We start from the raw sequence: 17,258 nt of genomic DNA on the forward strand, positions 1-17,258 counted from the left end.
TTAGGGTTTAGGTGTCACTAATAGTCACACCTAAACTCTAAATAGTGGGAAAATCCAAGCAAAATTGGACATAAATATCTTCAGATGAATATATACATATCTTTGTGATTAGGGAGAAAGATGGTGAGACAGACACATGAGGCGGGCAGGGGGAGAGGGAGACAGAGAGAACTTAGAATTAACTTTCCCTGAAAGCAGGAGATGGAAGACTGAAACATAATTCATTAGTAAGGACAAGCTCTTGTGATCATTTCTGCCAGAGTACGCTGGTGGCAGAAAACAGATTCACAGGCTTTGAGAAAAAATAAAAGCAGAATTTGAAAGGTGTACATAGCCCTAGCCCAGTGGTTCTCAACCTTCCTAATGCCGCGACCCTTTAATACAGTTCCTCATGTTGTGGTGACCCCCAACCATAAAATTATTTTCGTTGCTACTTCATAACTTTGCTATTGTTATGAATCGTAATGTAAATATCTGATATGCAGGATGTATTTTCATTGTTATAAATTGAACATAATTAAAGCATAGTGATTAATCACAAAAACAATATGTAATTATATATGTGTTTTCTGATGGTCTTAAGCGACCCCTGAGAAAGGGTCGTTCGACCCCCAAACGGGTCGTGACCCACAGGTTGAGAACTGCTGCCCTAGTCAGTCTGGCTCAGTGAAAAGAGCGCCAGCCTGCAGACTGAAGGGTCCTGAGTTGATTCCAGTCAAGGGCATGTACTTCAGTTGCAGGTTTGATCTCCGGACCTAGTTGGGGCATATGACTGGAAGGCAAAGGCAACCAATCAATGTGTCTCTCTCACATCAATGCTTCACTGTCTGTGTCTCTTTCTCTCCCTTCCACTCTAAAAATCAATGAAAAATATCCTCAGGTGAGGATTAACAACAAAAAAACAAAAAGAAAAAAAGAAAAGAAAGGTACCCATATGGAAAGACAATTTAAAAAGAAATGAAGTTCTGTAGCTTTTTTCATAAGTATATCAATTCTATTTTTTTCTTCTCATTTCCCTAATGTGGCATTTCCCTCATTTTAACATTCTGCATGTATGTATGTGTAGACAAACATGATACTCTAATATCATGGAAATCTTAAGAAGTGTGGAAGAGGGGCAAAAAGGAAAGGAAGGGCTAAAGCATGACTTTGAGGTTAACTAGCAGTTTCAGGCTAAGCATGGGGGATCCACCAGCCTTTTGCCCTAGGACCTAATTCAGACACTTGCATTTTAGTGTCGAGGAATGAAGCTGGGTGAACTGGTCCCCCTGCTAGCCCTATAACTGCCTTATCTGGTTGACCCTGGTGAGTGGAATAAGTGTTCAGTTAACTCATTTATGAATGAACAAGTTGGGCCAGCCAATCCTTTTTGGACTTCCAAACCCAAGATGCTTTAACCTTATAATTGTGGAGCTGAGCTCTTTGTCTTGATGAGGCTGTGGGAAAATAAAGAAGACAGCTCATACCTTCAAGGAATAAGTGATGTAGCTCAGAAGGAAAAGTAAATGCCTAGAATGAAGGACGAACAGTTCAATAGACCATGTACATACATACTAAGTTGTAAGGCCAACAGAACATAATGAAAGTTAAAGAGATGTCCAGGGCCAGGGCATCTCTGGGGAAGTCCAAAATGGCTTTGGAAAGTGGGTGTAGGATTTGAGCAAGAAACTGGCAGGTTGTAAGAAGATGAAGGAAGAAGAGGTGTGCATGTACACATATACCCCTACACTCATACATGCGCACACATGGACCACAGCCATCCCCATGAGTGCATGACAGCTGTTAGACACACAGAGCAAGTCAACCCCTCAGGCATGTGCCTGAGAGGCACTGGATAGGTTCCTCCACCCGTTTCCAATGTCAACTCATATATTTCAAATACTTCTATTAATTTATTATTGCATTACTTAAAGTCTTGAGGGATTTTTACCTTCAAAGTCTCTAATGCATTAACATCCCTGGCGAGAGGAAACTTCTCTATATCAGTTGTCTTCAAACTTTAGTTGTGTGGGCAGAGTGTGGGGACTGCAAAGTCCAGTAGTTAAAGCACACATAGTGCTTCCTCCAGGGGAGGCCAGGATTCCAGAGCAGTCTTATGCCAAAGACCCTCAAAGGGATTTCCAATCATTAGTGGTGCCTCACTGCGTCTTCCCAGGAAAAGCGAATCCTGCAGACTGGTAAGTGATAGGGCCTGGAAAAGCTCGGGTTTCTGCAAAGGCTACCTAAGAACATCCCATAATCAGACTGCAGTGAGAGGGTAAGAATGATGCTCACTATGTCAGAGGTCACTAGCCATGTTCAGCTGTTGTTGTTTTTCACTTATAAAGAAAATGATTGGATTTAATGGTCCCCCAGGTTCCTTCTGATACTCAGGCTCTGCCTTTGTGTGTTTGGGGCAAATTGAATCATATTTATGGGTTTTTGCTTCCCTCACATTGGACAGAACTTCAGAGTCTCCCATAGACCATGAGAGCTACAAAATTACTTTGAGATCCATTAGTAAAAACATCATTTTTTTAATGTACCCATTAAAGGGAGGGGGTGGGGGGGGGAGAGGATCTTAGACGCAAAAACCAGTCCTTACAAAATAAGTTTGCTACAGGATTGCTTTTAAACGGCATTCTCACCCCATTTTACATGTACAGAATGTTCTTCCCCAGGTTGTCCACTGGCTCTACAATTTATTTCATATATCTCTTTGGGAAAATATGTGCTTCTTGAAATAAGGTACATCTAATTTGAAGCAGAGTATAATAGCTCATGATGAACATTGCAGAACATTTTGGTTGGTATTATCCCATGGCCTAAGCCAACTTATTTATTCTCCCTCTTCTTACCCACAATACACTTCCTAATGGACTCACACTAATATATATATATATATATATTGCCCTACACTTTCAGACATGTGAGGTTTATCAATTCAATTGTGTACCACCTTGGTCTATTTTCTCAGTTTCAAGTGGCCCTATTTTTTCAAAGTGGTACATATTTGGGCAACTGGAGGTACAGATGGCTGAAGACAGTCTACTTATCTCAGATTCTATCCCTTTTCTTTCCTGAGTAACTGATTAGCCAGAGTGGCTCATCGAAAAGGAAACGTACAGAGAAAAATTCCAGTAATATGATGGCATTTTTCCACATACTTCCTTGTCATTTTCAAGCAAACCGTGAGAAGACAGTACTAATTAATGAAAAGAGGTATAATAGTCTAGATCTGTGACAACTTTTCTCCCTGAAGACAGTAATCCATACCTATGTTATGAGGAGGTTTCTTTTAATGAATGTACTCTGTTTAGATGTGGATAAAACGGAGGAGTTATAGAGAAAAGTGAAGGAATGTAAAGAATAGGACAAAAAGAATGGAGGAGGAGAGAATAAGGCAGAAGAAAGAAGTAAGGGGAACTTAAGACCATTAGTAAAAAGGTGTCCAACTCCTTGCTGTCAGTCATGAGTAAAATGAGACCCAAAGTCTGGGGAGGGTAGAAATCAGAGTCAAGAGGAAGGAGGAAGAGGAAGAGGAAGAGTCCTGAAAGTGAGGAGAGTGGAGGAGAGGGAAAGAGAACTGAGGCTGGACACAGCAGCTGTGGAGACATCTAAACAGTCCTCAGCTCCCAGGAGCACATTCCGCCCTAGAGCCCTGCAATCCTGTGTGTCTGAGCACACCTTCTATTTTCAGCTCCAATGTAACTCAATCACTAGTGTTCCACTGGGGAGCTGGGGGGCTCAGGCCTCAAGAGGTATTTTACTACCTGCCCTGGAACAGCCATGGCAAGGGCCTGGACTTCACAGGACAGAACTCTACTGCGTTTGCATACAAATGAGCAGTCTTTTCAACATAAATGATGTGACTGCTAACATATGTAGTTTATAGGACAACATTTTTAGAAGACCAAAGGCATTACTCCTGGTCTTCTAATGATGTTCCTTACCCTCAACCCCTGCAAGCTAATACAGGCCCTTACATTTCATGGTGTATTCCCTCCTGGGAATCTCCCTGACCTTCTGGTCTTCACTTCAACTCCTCACAGAGCTCCGTGCTTTGGAAGAATACTCTGGTCTCTACTCAAGCACCCTCAGACCCAACAGGCCGACAGAAATGCCTACAGGTTCCCTCTGAAGCCAGGGAAATAGGGTGGCCTTTTACTGAAAAAAAGTTTGGCAATTAGAGGGTTGGCAAATTACCATCTGCATACTCTATAACCAAGAAATGAAAACCCTGGCACCACACAGGAGAAGTGCTAAGACTGGGAATAGTTTAGAAAGTCAACAGAGCTTGACCTGAATATTAAGTAATGAGTCATTGTTCTGCGTTAGCCATCCGGTTTAGATTCTGTGGGTCAGAGCCACACCTAGTCCTTTCCTGCCCTCTCACAGAGATTTGGGTACAATTGTGCACAACAACAATCACAGAAGGTGGCACAGGGAATAGACAAATGAGCTCAGGATAAAGGTTGAGGAAGAAGAGGCAGTGAAAATCTGGGAAGCCCGGGACAATATTTTGGAGGAAGAGGCTCTTTTCTGGAAGAATGACTAGGATATTGATAAGCAGAAAACAGGGAAGAGAGAATCCCAGTGGGGAGAGATAAAACAAGCAAAGATTTCCCTTACTCTTTGGTTGTATATAGTCAGATGCTTTTGAAAAAGCAAAGTTCCCAATCCTGTGCCTTGACAAATATCAGTAGATTCTCCATAATTAATACCTGTAACAAAAGCCATCTGCACAAAGAATTTTGCCAAGAAGCAACCTTCTTATCTACAAACCAGAAGCTAAATGCCACTCTCCCCTGAAGCAAGGCAAGGAGAGGTAAGTGGAAACTAGCATAGAGAAAGTCTGAGTCCTTAGAAGATGGGTTATCTTTGCTGCAGTACAAAATACAAGGCCAGTGACACTGATGGGAAAAAATGATGGAAGAACCTGCCCTGGTCTAAATCTTTAAAAAAAAAATTCCTAGAGGACAAAATATATCAATCACTCCTGCCTGGCTGAGCAGAGGAGGTGGGGTGAGCAGCTTACTTTAGCAGAGTTCACCTATGAGCTGTCTAGTTCCTTTAACCTAGACTGGACTGAAGGGCCGAGAGAAGAAGAACGTTCTCTATAGGATATGAAATGGGTCATTTCTGGTTCACGTGGCTCCCCATAAATACGTTAATAATTGTATAGGCATGATTGCCTAGAAAGGTAACAGTTTAACAATCACACGGTGGGAAATGTTCCTTCTGGATTCTGTGTAAAGTGAAGAAAGGACCAAAGAACTATTAGAAAATATGTGTTACATTACCGCCTTCCCACATCTCACTCCTTTTAGATGGCAAGGTCAATAAATAAGCCTAATATTTTGCTTAAAAGAAAAATATAGAATATATACAAACTTCAGAATCATTTGAACATGGTCCCAATACTGAGAAAAACAGGGGTGTGTGTGCGCACACACACACATACATACACCCCTCACTGGTAACAAAATCAAGACTTCTACTGCTGAGCATGGCTGTGCAGGCATATATCTGTCAAAGAAGTCCTTTTCTTTTGCCTCCAAAACTGCTGCCAAATTTGCCTCATGCTTTCTATCTAATCCCCCACCCCCGTCCTTCACCTAAATACCACAATACCCTCATAATATATCTCTGGCTTCTTTCCATCTCTTCTCCATAGAACTTCTAAAAGGATCACTTTACAAGCAAATCTTATCTTGTCATGTCCCTAATTAACCCTTTAATGGCTCCCACTGCTTTTATGCTAGTGACCCCAGGAACCTTTCACCTGGTCAACAGAGACCTGGGCAGGTGCCCTCCCACTTCTGGTCCCATCTCCTTCCACTGACCTTCTCATTTCGTCTGCAGTGCACGTCCCTCACTGCACTGACCTTCTTCCACTTCCTCAACACTTTGTTCATATGTTGCTTTCAGTTTTATATCCCACATTGAGTGATATCATATGGCTCTTGCCTTCTTCTATCTGACTTATTTTACTTCGCATGATATTCTCAAGATCCATCCATGGTGTTGAAAATGGCAGTATTTCAGCTTTTCCTATGACTGAATTACTATCTATTAAAGGACACTTCGGTTGGCTCCATATCTTGGCCACCTTCCTAATGTTGAATGAACATGACCATACATATATCTTTACAAATAAATTGTTTCCAATTTTGGGGGTAGATATCCAGAAGAGGGGTTGCTGGGTCATGTGGTAACTCTATTCTTCTTCTTACTATTTTTTTTAGAAACCTCCATACTGTTTTCCATAGTGGCTGCACCAATTTACATTCCCACCAGCAGTGAATGAGGGTTCCTTTTTCTCCACAACCTCTCCAACACTTATTGCTTGTACTGTTGATAACAGCCATTCTAACAGGTATGAATGAGGTGGTATTGTAGTTTTTATTTGCATTTCCCTAACAACTAGTCAAGTTGAACATCCCCACATATCTGTTGGCCACTTGTATGTCTTCTTGGTAGAAGGGTATGTTCAGGTCCTCTGTCGATTTTTTAATTGGATTGTTTGCTTTTCCGTTGTTGAGTTGAATGGGTTCTTTATATATTTTGGATATTAACCCCTTATAGGAGGTGTTATTTGCAAATAACTTATCCCATTCTAGTGGTTACTTTTTTGTTTTGTTGATGGTTTCTTTTGCTGTGCAGAAGCTTTTTAGTTTTATATAGTCCCATTCATTTATTTTTGTTTTTATTTCCTTTGATTTTGAGGTCAAATTCATAAAATCTACTCTAAGACCAAGATCCATAAGTTTACTACTTATGTTTTCTTCTATGTAATTTATTGTTTCAGGTCTTACATTTAGGTTTTTGATCCATTTTGAGTTAATTTTTGTGTATGGTGACAAATAGCTGTGTAGTCATTCTTTTGCATATGGCTATCCAATTTTCCCAGCACCATTTGTTTAAGAGGCTTTCTTGTCTCCAATGTATGTTTTTGTCTCCTTTGTCGAAAACTATGCTCGTGTACTGACATATAAAGTGAAAGCTTTTCCTCTATTCACACTTGCATTGTTTAATCAATGCCTATCATCTCTAGGGGATGTTGTGAAGATCAAATCATAAACTGGGCATGGAAATCCTTAAAGAACTGCAAGCAGGGTCCCCGGGTAAATCATAGCTTTTCCATGGCTACTTTTAAAGAACTCCCTGCCCTCAAAACAAAATGTAAATAAAACAGCTGTAGCATCACTTTCTCCAAACATCAACAGGAAATGACTCCCAAAGCAGGTGTGTGCGTTTTTTGTGGGGATAAATGGTGATGGGAGGAGACTTGACTTGGAGTGGTGAACACATAATACAATATACAGATAATGTACTATAGAATTGAACAGCTGAAACCTATATAATTTCATTAACCAATGTCACACCCATAAATTCAATAAAAATGTAAATAAAGGAAAAAAAGGAAAGTAACAGGAACAACTTGATGAATGATTAGCCTTGATATCCCCTCACATTAAAAAAGAACCTACTTCGCTCTGGCCAGGGGAGCTACTGACAACATCTCCTTGGTGCTGGGGCGCATGCCCTGGACCTGACACACCTGGTTCCTAGGTGCAGTGGCCAAAGGACAGTAAACATTAACTGTGGTGGGGAATGATTAGTCAGCAGTGGACAGCCTTCCACAGCTTCTAAGGTACTGACCTGAAAAGGAGCTGAAAGGAAAGGAGGTTTGGGTAACTTGCCCACTGAACATCATGCATGTGCCTCTCCAGGTCTAACCCTGCTCTCCATCACGGACACTGACCTCTATGGACTAAAAGTTCAGGCTACGTCTCCCCTCTGGCTTCAGCCAAGGAGGGCACCATCAGAACAACACAGGGAGGGAAGTGAATGAGATCAGAAGCGTTCTTCTCCAAGCTTCCTTCCTGCTGGGTCACCTCAGGCTGGCATGCCCCTTAACCTACAGTATTCCTCCAACACGGCCTGCTTATGGTCTCTAGCTTGCCCCCTCTCCCCAACAAACCCCACACTTTGGGAAGCAATTCGTCCCATTTCCAGCCCAGGGTAATCACAGTTCTTCTGGGATAGGGCAGCCCTCTTGGTAGTCTCCCTATACCCAGCTGACATCTGGAGGTGGAGACATCATGGCCACATGATCAGAAGAGTGCAGCTGAGATGAATCTGAGCACGTGGGGAAGGTGATTCCATGAGAGCCTGCATTTCTGTGATTAAGGTGGCTGTGGGACCTGTCATCAGGAAAGGCTTCCCTGAGAAACCAATGTCTGAGCTGACATCAGATCCAGGGAGGCTGAGGGGGGGACATGGGTAGGAGGTCAGTGTGGGGAGCAGAAGACTCCCAGGAAGAGGCAACAACCTGTGCAAAGGCCCTGTCACACTTTATTTGCCTCTCACCTAGTGACTCTCACAAAGGGCCTTAGCCCTTCATGTTGCACTTGGTTATTTAAGCTTTTACACACTTTGATGTTGATGATAATAATGACCATGTTAATAAAAATCCTCAGGTTTCAGTTTTACTTCTCTAAAACATACAAGTCCTTGGCAGCCTGGACTTGGTCCACAGTGCCTAGTACCGTGACAAATCTACAGCTGAAACCCAGCAAACCTACTGTAATGGACTGAATGTTTGTGTCCCCCTCCCCTCCCCCCCCCAAAAAAAATTCATAGGTTCAAATCACCAACCCCCAAGTAATGGCATTAGGAAGTGTGACCTTTGAGAGGTGATTAGGTCCTGAGGGTGAAGTGCTCATGAATAGGATTAGTGCCCATATAAGAGAGACCCCAGAGAGCTCTCTTGCCTCTTCTGCCATATGGAGATATAAAAAAATGACAGTCTGCAACCTGGAAGAGGGCCCTCCCAGAACTGACCATGCTGGCACCCTGATCTCAGACTTCCAACTTCCTAGAAGAAGTTGCATTTCTGTTGTTTATAAGCCACCCATTTATGTTATTTTCAAGACACACATGCATCTGATTGGCCGACTGGCAGGGGAGGCCTGCAAGCGAAATGCAGGTGACTGACTTCCAGCTAAGCCTGAAGTTGACCTTGCAAATTAAACTTATCTCCAGATACTGTTCACTTGGGTCTCCGGCCCCAAGATAGGAGGTAAGCAAGAGTCTCAGAGAAGAGTTGGGACACAAGGGCTGACCTCCATTCCCAGGGCAACATGTTAAATTCAGCCTTGGGGGTGGGGTTTCATGCTGTCCCTACAAAGATGCACCTCATCCAAGAGGACTGGAGGTTTCCCAATAGCCCACAGGTACCTTTGCTGAAAGCTCCCCATGCCTGAAAAATGATGCATTTATTTGAAAGGGCAAGTGATATTTTAGATTCAGCTATTTTTTTCTATCTTTTTAACCCCAGGGTATGTAAGTTTGATTCCTGGCTATCTCCCTACACTTCAATGTGAGCAACAATCCACAGTGAGCAGAAAAGTCAAGTTCACTTTCAGGGAAGGTATTTTATTGTATTGATAGAAAAAGAGACCTTCTGGACAGGGACCCCACTTCAGTCCCAATTCTGTGATTAATCTTAGTGTGGCCTCAGGGAGGTCCGGCCCCTCTCTGGAGAGCAGACTTCCTATCAAGTTATTATATGAATGACTTGTATTAAGGGATCTATGAGATCTTTGGATTTTATGATTTTGAGTACCATTCCTTTTTTTAATTTCAAAAATATGTCTTAAAAGCCATCATGTTCTCGCCATTGTGTTATATTTTGGGAGGTTAACATAGCATCCATGTCCCCTTCCCCCAAGAGTTCTTATCTTGTGGTTAATGGACCTCTTAAGCATCTGGTCCATGAATCTCTTGAAATTGCACACAACATTTTGTGCCCGTGTGTATTTTTCTAGGAAAACAAAGGGGCTCCATAGCTTCTAGTTCCTATGTGGGTCCTCTATGCTTTTAGCAGACAAACATCGGTGTGAATGCTCATATGACGGATCCCAGATGAGATGTACCTGTCTCAGATGCGTTCCCCTTAGGCACACCCATCCAAACACAATGTGCTATGGGGTCAGAGGAAGAAAAATCCCTGGGACCTCATAGTGAGGCAATTTCAGAAACAAGGTGGCTCCTGATTTGGGATGGGATTGGGCAGGAAGAGGCTAAAGAGAAGGAGAGCTTGGGAATCCTGTGCAGAAGTGCAATTGTGGGTAAAATATGCCCTGCTCTCAGTTAACAGAAGGAAAAATCCCTGGCTGTTGTACTAACCTAGCTCTCTCTCCAGTGCACTTGAGGGTCACATATTCTTTCCTTTTCCCACCTGTGTCTGTTTGCACTCACCCCCAGAGTTCTGGGTTCAAAGGAAGAATGGGGTTTGGTTTCACAGCTGGGAGTTAGTCTCCGTCAGACTGCTCCTTTTGTCAAGAGAACAGGGAGATCCCCAGTCTGAATCTATTACTCAGCCTAGCTGGGAAGGCCCTCAGGAAGCCACATGGTGGGTGGGGCTTGGGGAGTGGTCTGGAGTTTCTCCTCAGGGTGACAGGGAACAAGTCATGACAGCTCTGAGCTTACTGCAAAATGGATCTCATTCACTGATTTTAAGGTAAATTTGAAATATATAAAGACAGAGTAGAAGTTCCACCATATACAGCTATACATGTGTGTGGGAAAACATAAACATGGACATGTATAAATTGAAGCCTAAAAATTATAACGTCTATAGTAAATACTATTATCCAAAAGTTTAAACATATGTGAGACAACTCGTAGCAAATATGCTGACATATGGCATTGAAATCAATATGTCAACACTTGAAAGTAAGAAAACAAAAATAAAGTCAACCACATTTCTTTCTTTACATTTAGGCCACAAAGGAGACCACTGCTGAGCATCTCTGGTAAAACATTAACACACACCAGGATCTGCCTGTAACCTGTTTGTTAAGGTGCAGTGCCCAGCTAATTAATACATCACCAGCAGATCAGTTCAGGGAATAAGCTTGAGCAAGTGCATTCCTGAGACCTCATTTACCCCCCTTCCTAGTAGGGTAAGAAAAGCACAGGGGAGGAGACAGAGAGAGATGGAAGGAATTATTATTTGCCATATTGTTTAAAGGGTGGTGTGGTTGGACAAATCCTGAGATCATGTCGCTCAAGGAAAAGCTGAAGGAGTAAGAGGTGTTTGGACAGGGAAAGGTTACAATGAAAGAAGGCTACGGTAACAGCATCCTGCCATTGGTAAGACTGCTGGCTGACTGTCAGCAGGGACAATGCTATTTTGATGGTCATTCCCCCTCCCTGGGCCTTAATATTCTTCATCTGTAGTAGGAGAGGGTTGTATGAGATCCCAGGTTCTCAATTCCTGCTGCAATGAGAATTACATGAAGAGCTTTTGAAAAATAGAGATCCCGTACTGCACCCCATGAAGGAAACAGGCACTGAGTTTGAACATCCTCCAGGCCATCCTCATGCACATGCAGTCCAGGGAGGGCAAGCAGGGGCCTAGGGTATCCCCAGTCCCCTGCAGTGTGACATCCCTGAGCCCTTCCAACTCTAAGACTTCGTTTAACTGCATCATGTGGAAGGTTCTTCCCGTTTCCTCTAGGAGGGATCACAATTCTGAGGGAAACCGAATACGTGAAATGTTGATGTTCACTGTTCCTCAGTGATTCATGAAGCCACCTGAACAGGACGATCCAGGGAGAGAAAGACTCTATTAAGGAAGAGCTGCTCGGGTCTCCGTTCAGAACCCATTTACTCTGACTTCAGCCGTTTCACCTCCTGCTTAGGTGGCTGCCCACCCACGGCAGAGCAGAAGCACAAATGGGAAGCCTGGTTGGATACACACGCTACTTGCGTTTACCAACAGCAGCAAAAAGAAAGTGAGAAAGAAAACTGAAACAGACAAAAACACAGTACAGGATCCATTGAAACACAGTCTAAGGACATTCCTGATAGGAGCAAACCTCTACTCATCTGAAAAGGCCCTGGTGATCTCTCCCTGTTACCGATAATTAGAAAGGTAAGAGATGATATGATGTTCAGAGGACTCTACTTAATGAGGCCAGTGCATGTGTATGTTTATATAGAGATTTGGTGATTTTCAAAGGAATGATTTCAGTCTTTCAAAATGTGGGCTCAGCATGAAATACTGTTGTCTTTTTTTCAGGCTTTTAAAATTAGACCTGCTGGCTACCTATGGCCTTTGCCACATCAAACTGCACTCCAGGTTTTCATCAGCTAATATCACCCTTGGACATAACCAATAAACAAATTCAGAAACCCCAGAGTCTGCAGGTGGGCAGACTGAGACACAGATAGGAAAAACCATTTCCCCTGCCACTCTTAGTCAGTGAACCCTATCTAAAATTACTCAACCACCCCCGTGCACTTCTAATCAAACCTATACTGAATACAAGGAACTCAGGCCAGGCTTTGAGGAAGAAGACTTGATATAAAGTGCACTGAGTAGCAATGCATGAAAATAGACCTTTCAAGGTCACTGACATCATGGGGAATCCAAGAGGAATCTAAGACTGGCCAGCTAAGAGACCACACACGTTCTTTTAGCGATAATCACAATTACTTGGGGCACTTTCATAACTCATGGTATTCCAATAAGGGAAAAAGAACTGAGAGGGCAGCAGCAATGGGACTGTTAGAAGCTTCCTAATATGTCAATAAAAATGCCATAGTAAGTGACAAAGTTATTCACAACCACATCTCCTGATAAGACACCGCTCTTTGTGCTCTACATCTATTGCGCTAAAGAAACAGCAGTCTCTAGTGTCTTGCTTTTCTGCAGCAAGGCAATCCTATTTTCCTTGAAACCAGAGGGCAGGGCTTCTGCCAAATCTGGGAAAGTCATAATCATCCACTGGATCTGAGTCCTGTCTGTAAAATCAGTTGGAAGATCTTGTGTCCATCAATTTCTTCTTGAAGAATTATGACACGTAAATCTCAGATCCTGAGAAGCATTTTGTCTCCCATGCTACATCCTTGAAAAAAATGGAAGCAGGATCCCAAGTCACACCCTGCCTCAACATCTACTCAAGAATAAGGCCTGAGGTGCAATGGGGAGGGAAGAGGACCAGCACATCTTCCGATGATTTATCTGACTTTAAAAAATGATGTGGAGCCCTAGACAGAGGGAGCACTGGGTAAGAATGACATCACAGAGACTGGGATCTGTTTCAGAACCTGTGACCTCCAGCAGCTTCTATAACAGAGATGTCCTGGGAAGTCTCTAAGGTTCCTTCATTAGCCATGCTGGCCAGTGTTTCCAATCGCATTGCCTCCAGTCACCTCCCCAACTGTGTGCAGGTTCATGTCTTCCGGAAGTCCCCTCTGTTCTTCCTGACTCCTGACACTTCAGCCTATATGTGAGGAGGCCACGGTGCTCGTCCCAGATCTGCCTCTGGGATGGTGAATACCAAGAGCAAGTCTTCATTCATCTCTGGGACAATCTGCTAAAATTATTTCTTAGCACATGACAAATTCACCCCGAAAACTCACCACAGACCCTGTGTAAGAACATCTTTTTAAAACTGCTGTAACCACTATAGACAGTGAATTGTACAAAATGCAATACAAGGACTGCAATCCTAGATAATTTTAATAAAACACTAAGAAAATTACAGTTGCATCCTGAAAAAAGTGTGTGCCTTGCCCACCCCCCTCTTTGCTCTCGGCAAGCTGCAAGCCTGATATTTACCTGCCAACCAACTTCAACACAAAAGGCTCAGTCACAGGACTTACCCAAACCAAGGAAGTGGCCAATAAACTCACAGATAATTCCCCCTGAGGCACATGCCTAACAATTAAAAAGTAACTTCTCTTTACAACATATCCTGCATTGCAAGTATGCCAGGAGCTAAAAACAACATTTTCTCTATAATCCTGTGGCCCACAAGCTAAACCCAGGGAGACAGAAACAGAGAGAAAAACATGTCATAAATCCTAAACATCTTCCTAATTGGACAATTAAACGAGCTCAGAACAGAGGTTCAAAGACCTGGGTCCCAGGAAGGGCTTCACCACCTATTTAGCCAGCTGCGTGGCCTTGGCTTTGTCTTGTACCCTATTGAGGTGGTTTACAGGATTATAGATTTTGAAACCTAGTAGGAACCCTTAAAAAGATCTCCAACCCACTGCTTTTTCAAACGTTTTCATGCATAAGAACTACCTGGAGAGCTTGACAGAGCGCGCCACTGGTCCCAAGCCTCAGTCTCAGCAGGTCTGGGGTGGGATCCAAGATTCTGCTTCTCTAAGGAGTTCCCACCGCTGCCTCCACTCCTGGTCCTGGGGCCAGACTCTGAGAAGCACTGATCTGGCCCAGTGATTGTCAACAGTAGCCGGGAACTGCAATCACTTGAGGCGGAGTGCTGACAAAGTGCCAGTGTCCGGTGTGTACCAGACCTTGTAAGTCAGCATCTCTGCTCATGCAGCCGTGACATCTATATTCAGACCTTCCCATACAATCTCCATGTGAGGTGGAGAGTGAGCATGTCTATTGGGTCCAGGGCCTCATTTTACAGATAAGACTAGAGTCCAGAGGGTCAAGCGAGGTCAAGTTCAACACGGTCAAGGTCAAAAGGGAGAATTTTGGACCTGAAGCAATTTTGAAGTCCCAGCCTTTAGTTCCGTGGTTGGGATATTCTACAGCTGCATTTCTCCTTCATCTCCTATCCCAGCACACCCAAATAACAGTCAGGTAAGTGGCACAAGGCTAAGGGGACACTTTCTTCATCTGGACATCCTCAGTTCTGGCCAACAAGGTATCAAAAAGAACCACTCCTTGGACGGCTCTGAGCATTCTTCAAGCTCGCCTCCTCGGTGTAGTTACTAAATATACCAGGCAGTCAGACACTCTGAATAACTCCTGGCTGATTTGGCTTTCCTAGGATAAACTTTTTTTTCTCCTTAGATTATGCTACCCCAGGAATAGAGCCCTAAGGGGAGAAATTCCTCTTCAAAGTCAGAGCAAGATAACACTGTGTGTGGCATTCAGCTCCTCTCCTTTGGAAGGGGGGGGGGGGGGGGGGGGGGGGGGCGTGGGAGGCGAACTTCTAACATGAGCCAACATCAAAAGCATATTCATATTTTGTAGGTGTAGCATGCTCAGAGGGGAGGGAAGGCAAGAGGGGGAAGTGGCCTGGTAAAAGGCAATTAACACACCCTGGTGCCAGGTCCGCAGGGAGAAGGAAGGAGGAACGTGGGCAACAGGTTCAGGTGGTCCAGTGGCAGTGGGCAAGGTGGAGGTCCATGTGCCAGCAGGCACTGGCAGCTGGCCCTGTGCTGGCTCCACTGGGAAAGGCTCAGAGAACAAGTGGACCACACTGCTCGCTCCCCGGGAGGTGGGCTCAGGTACAGCTCTGACTCCATTTCTTAGCCAGACAGACACCTGTGCCTGCCCCCTGCCTCCTTGCTGCTCCTTCCCATCACAGGGAAGTTGGTGTGAACTACAAATTGCCTAGGACATATGCAGACATTGAAATCTTCTCTTGGGCATGAATACAAAACCCTTCCTCCTTATTTTTTAGGGCAAGCCAAGCCTCCTATTGCCCAACATACCATGTATTTCAGTATTTGGGTTGCATGGGATGTTGGGATCACACAGTCCTATCCTCTCCATTTACATGACATTGTAAAGTCTACCATTTTATCACACATTCTATTTACATTAAATCTAATGCTCGCCAAGCTCCAACTGAGCAGTGCGTTTCCAGATTACAGAAGATGGGACACAGGCAGAGGAAGATGAAATGAGTTGCCCAAAATCGCACGGTTAAGAAAATCAGAGCTGGGATTCAAATGCAGGTTTCTGGCTCCACACCCGTGCCCTGTCTAGTCAGGAGAGGAGGGAGAAGCAATGTGAATGGCTGCCTGCCTCCTCTGAGGCACCACGTTAGGGCAGCTGACCAGCCTCCCTTGGTCTACATCACCCTGTGCTTTTCAAAACTTGAGCCACAACTTTATTTAGAAGTTCTGCCTGTCCAAGGAGATGTCTGTTCACTTCCTCTTGCCCCCAACAGGGAAAAATCAACCTTTCAGTTTCGGCATTAGACAGGAAAAAGCCCAGGTGCTATCAAAACTGAGGAAATTACATGGGCAACCCAAGGGCAATTCTTCTCTCCATGGGAAATTCTCCACGTGCTGATGCTCAGGAAAGAGTGTGGTTTGGGGGCGGTGTGGAGACCCTGAATACACCCGCCCCCCTGAAAGATGAAATCTCCCTTGAGGCTGGTGAGGGGACCACAAAGTACAGCTATGCATGTTTCCTGGTGCAAGTATATATAGGCATGGTGTATGTGTGTGTGTTTGGTGTGTGGTGAGAGGCATTCATACAGTAACAGGCATTATTACAGTAAGAGGAATCTCCCGAATGAAGCCTGTCCTCCATTTCTCTCTCTGATCTCTAGAACAGGGTTTCCCACCACCCCACTTCTGACATGTGAGACTGGATCTTTCTTTGTTGTGGGGCTGACTGTGCATTGCAGGGTATTCAGCAGCTTCCCTGACCTCTACTCATTAAATGCCAGGAACACTTCCCACCCAGTGCCAGGAGCACTTCCCAACCAGTGGTGACAACCAAAAAATGTCCCCAGATATTACCCAATATCCCCTGGGGGGAGGGGCAAAATCACCCCTGAATGAAAACCACTATTCTAGACTATCTCAACATGATCCATGCATTAATAGGAAAAGTTCACTCAGAGGGCATGTCTGAGATCCTCTTTAAAGGACATGAAGATTCATAATCTGCATATTTCAATCAAAATTCATGTACCTTCTACTGGGAAACTAATAAAAGAGCAAGGCCACACACAAGGCACCTCGGGAAAATCCAAAGCTCTCCAGTGGCATGATGGCTGATGGCCAAGTCTCCTTCTTTCCAGTCCCTGAAAGGCCTCTTCGATCTTGTTCTTCCCACCAATCCTTCCAGGCCTGCCTGGAGGGCAACCTGGTCCCCAGAGTCGCCCTAGTGCACCTCCACTCAGCTGTCCCTGAACTTCTGTCAGCTCCAGCTGGCAGAGTCCTCACCAGCTCCACCCCCTTTCTACCCTCTGGGCTCGCAACAGTGCTTGGCACATACTAGGTGTTCATTCAATATTCCTGAGTGAATACATGATGGAATACATAAATGTGCTTTAAGAAACAAATACTCTTACAGTTCATCTAGGTTTCTCATTTCTTCAGAGTGGTCTCTTTCAGGAATGCACATTTTACCTCACCAAACAAACTATTTCTGAGGCAAGAAGTTCTGGCCAAGAGATTCCGGAGCCCAGGACAGTGGTTCTACACTCAAGCTTCACACTTCTTCAAAACCCCAATGCCCAGACAGAACCCCT

The 17,258-nt window shown here is 44.1% G+C and overlaps 1 protein-coding gene across 3 annotated transcripts in view; it reads right to left on the reverse strand.

The window, feature by feature from the left end:
- SETBP1 (SET binding protein 1) overlaps window positions 1–17,258 on the reverse strand; it is a 347,989-nt gene that overhangs the window by 235,196 nt on the left and 95,535 nt on the right. Inside the window, exon 1 of one of the 3 annotated variants that reach the window (XM_036320950.1) lies at window positions 14,093–14,794. The exons of the other annotated variants lie outside the window; for them this stretch is intronic. The gene's annotated coding sequence lies outside the window, so the exon portion shown is untranslated. Of the gene's footprint in view, window positions 1–14,092; window positions 14,795–17,258 lie in introns of those variants that run through there. 3 annotated transcript variants of the gene reach the window in all.

The sequence above is a fragment of the Myotis myotis genome, unplaced genomic scaffold (assembly GCF_014108235.1).
Source record: "Myotis myotis isolate mMyoMyo1 unplaced genomic scaffold, mMyoMyo1.p scaffold_m19_p_9, whole genome shotgun sequence".
Taxonomy (NCBI): domain Eukaryota; kingdom Metazoa; phylum Chordata; class Mammalia; order Chiroptera; family Vespertilionidae; genus Myotis; species Myotis myotis.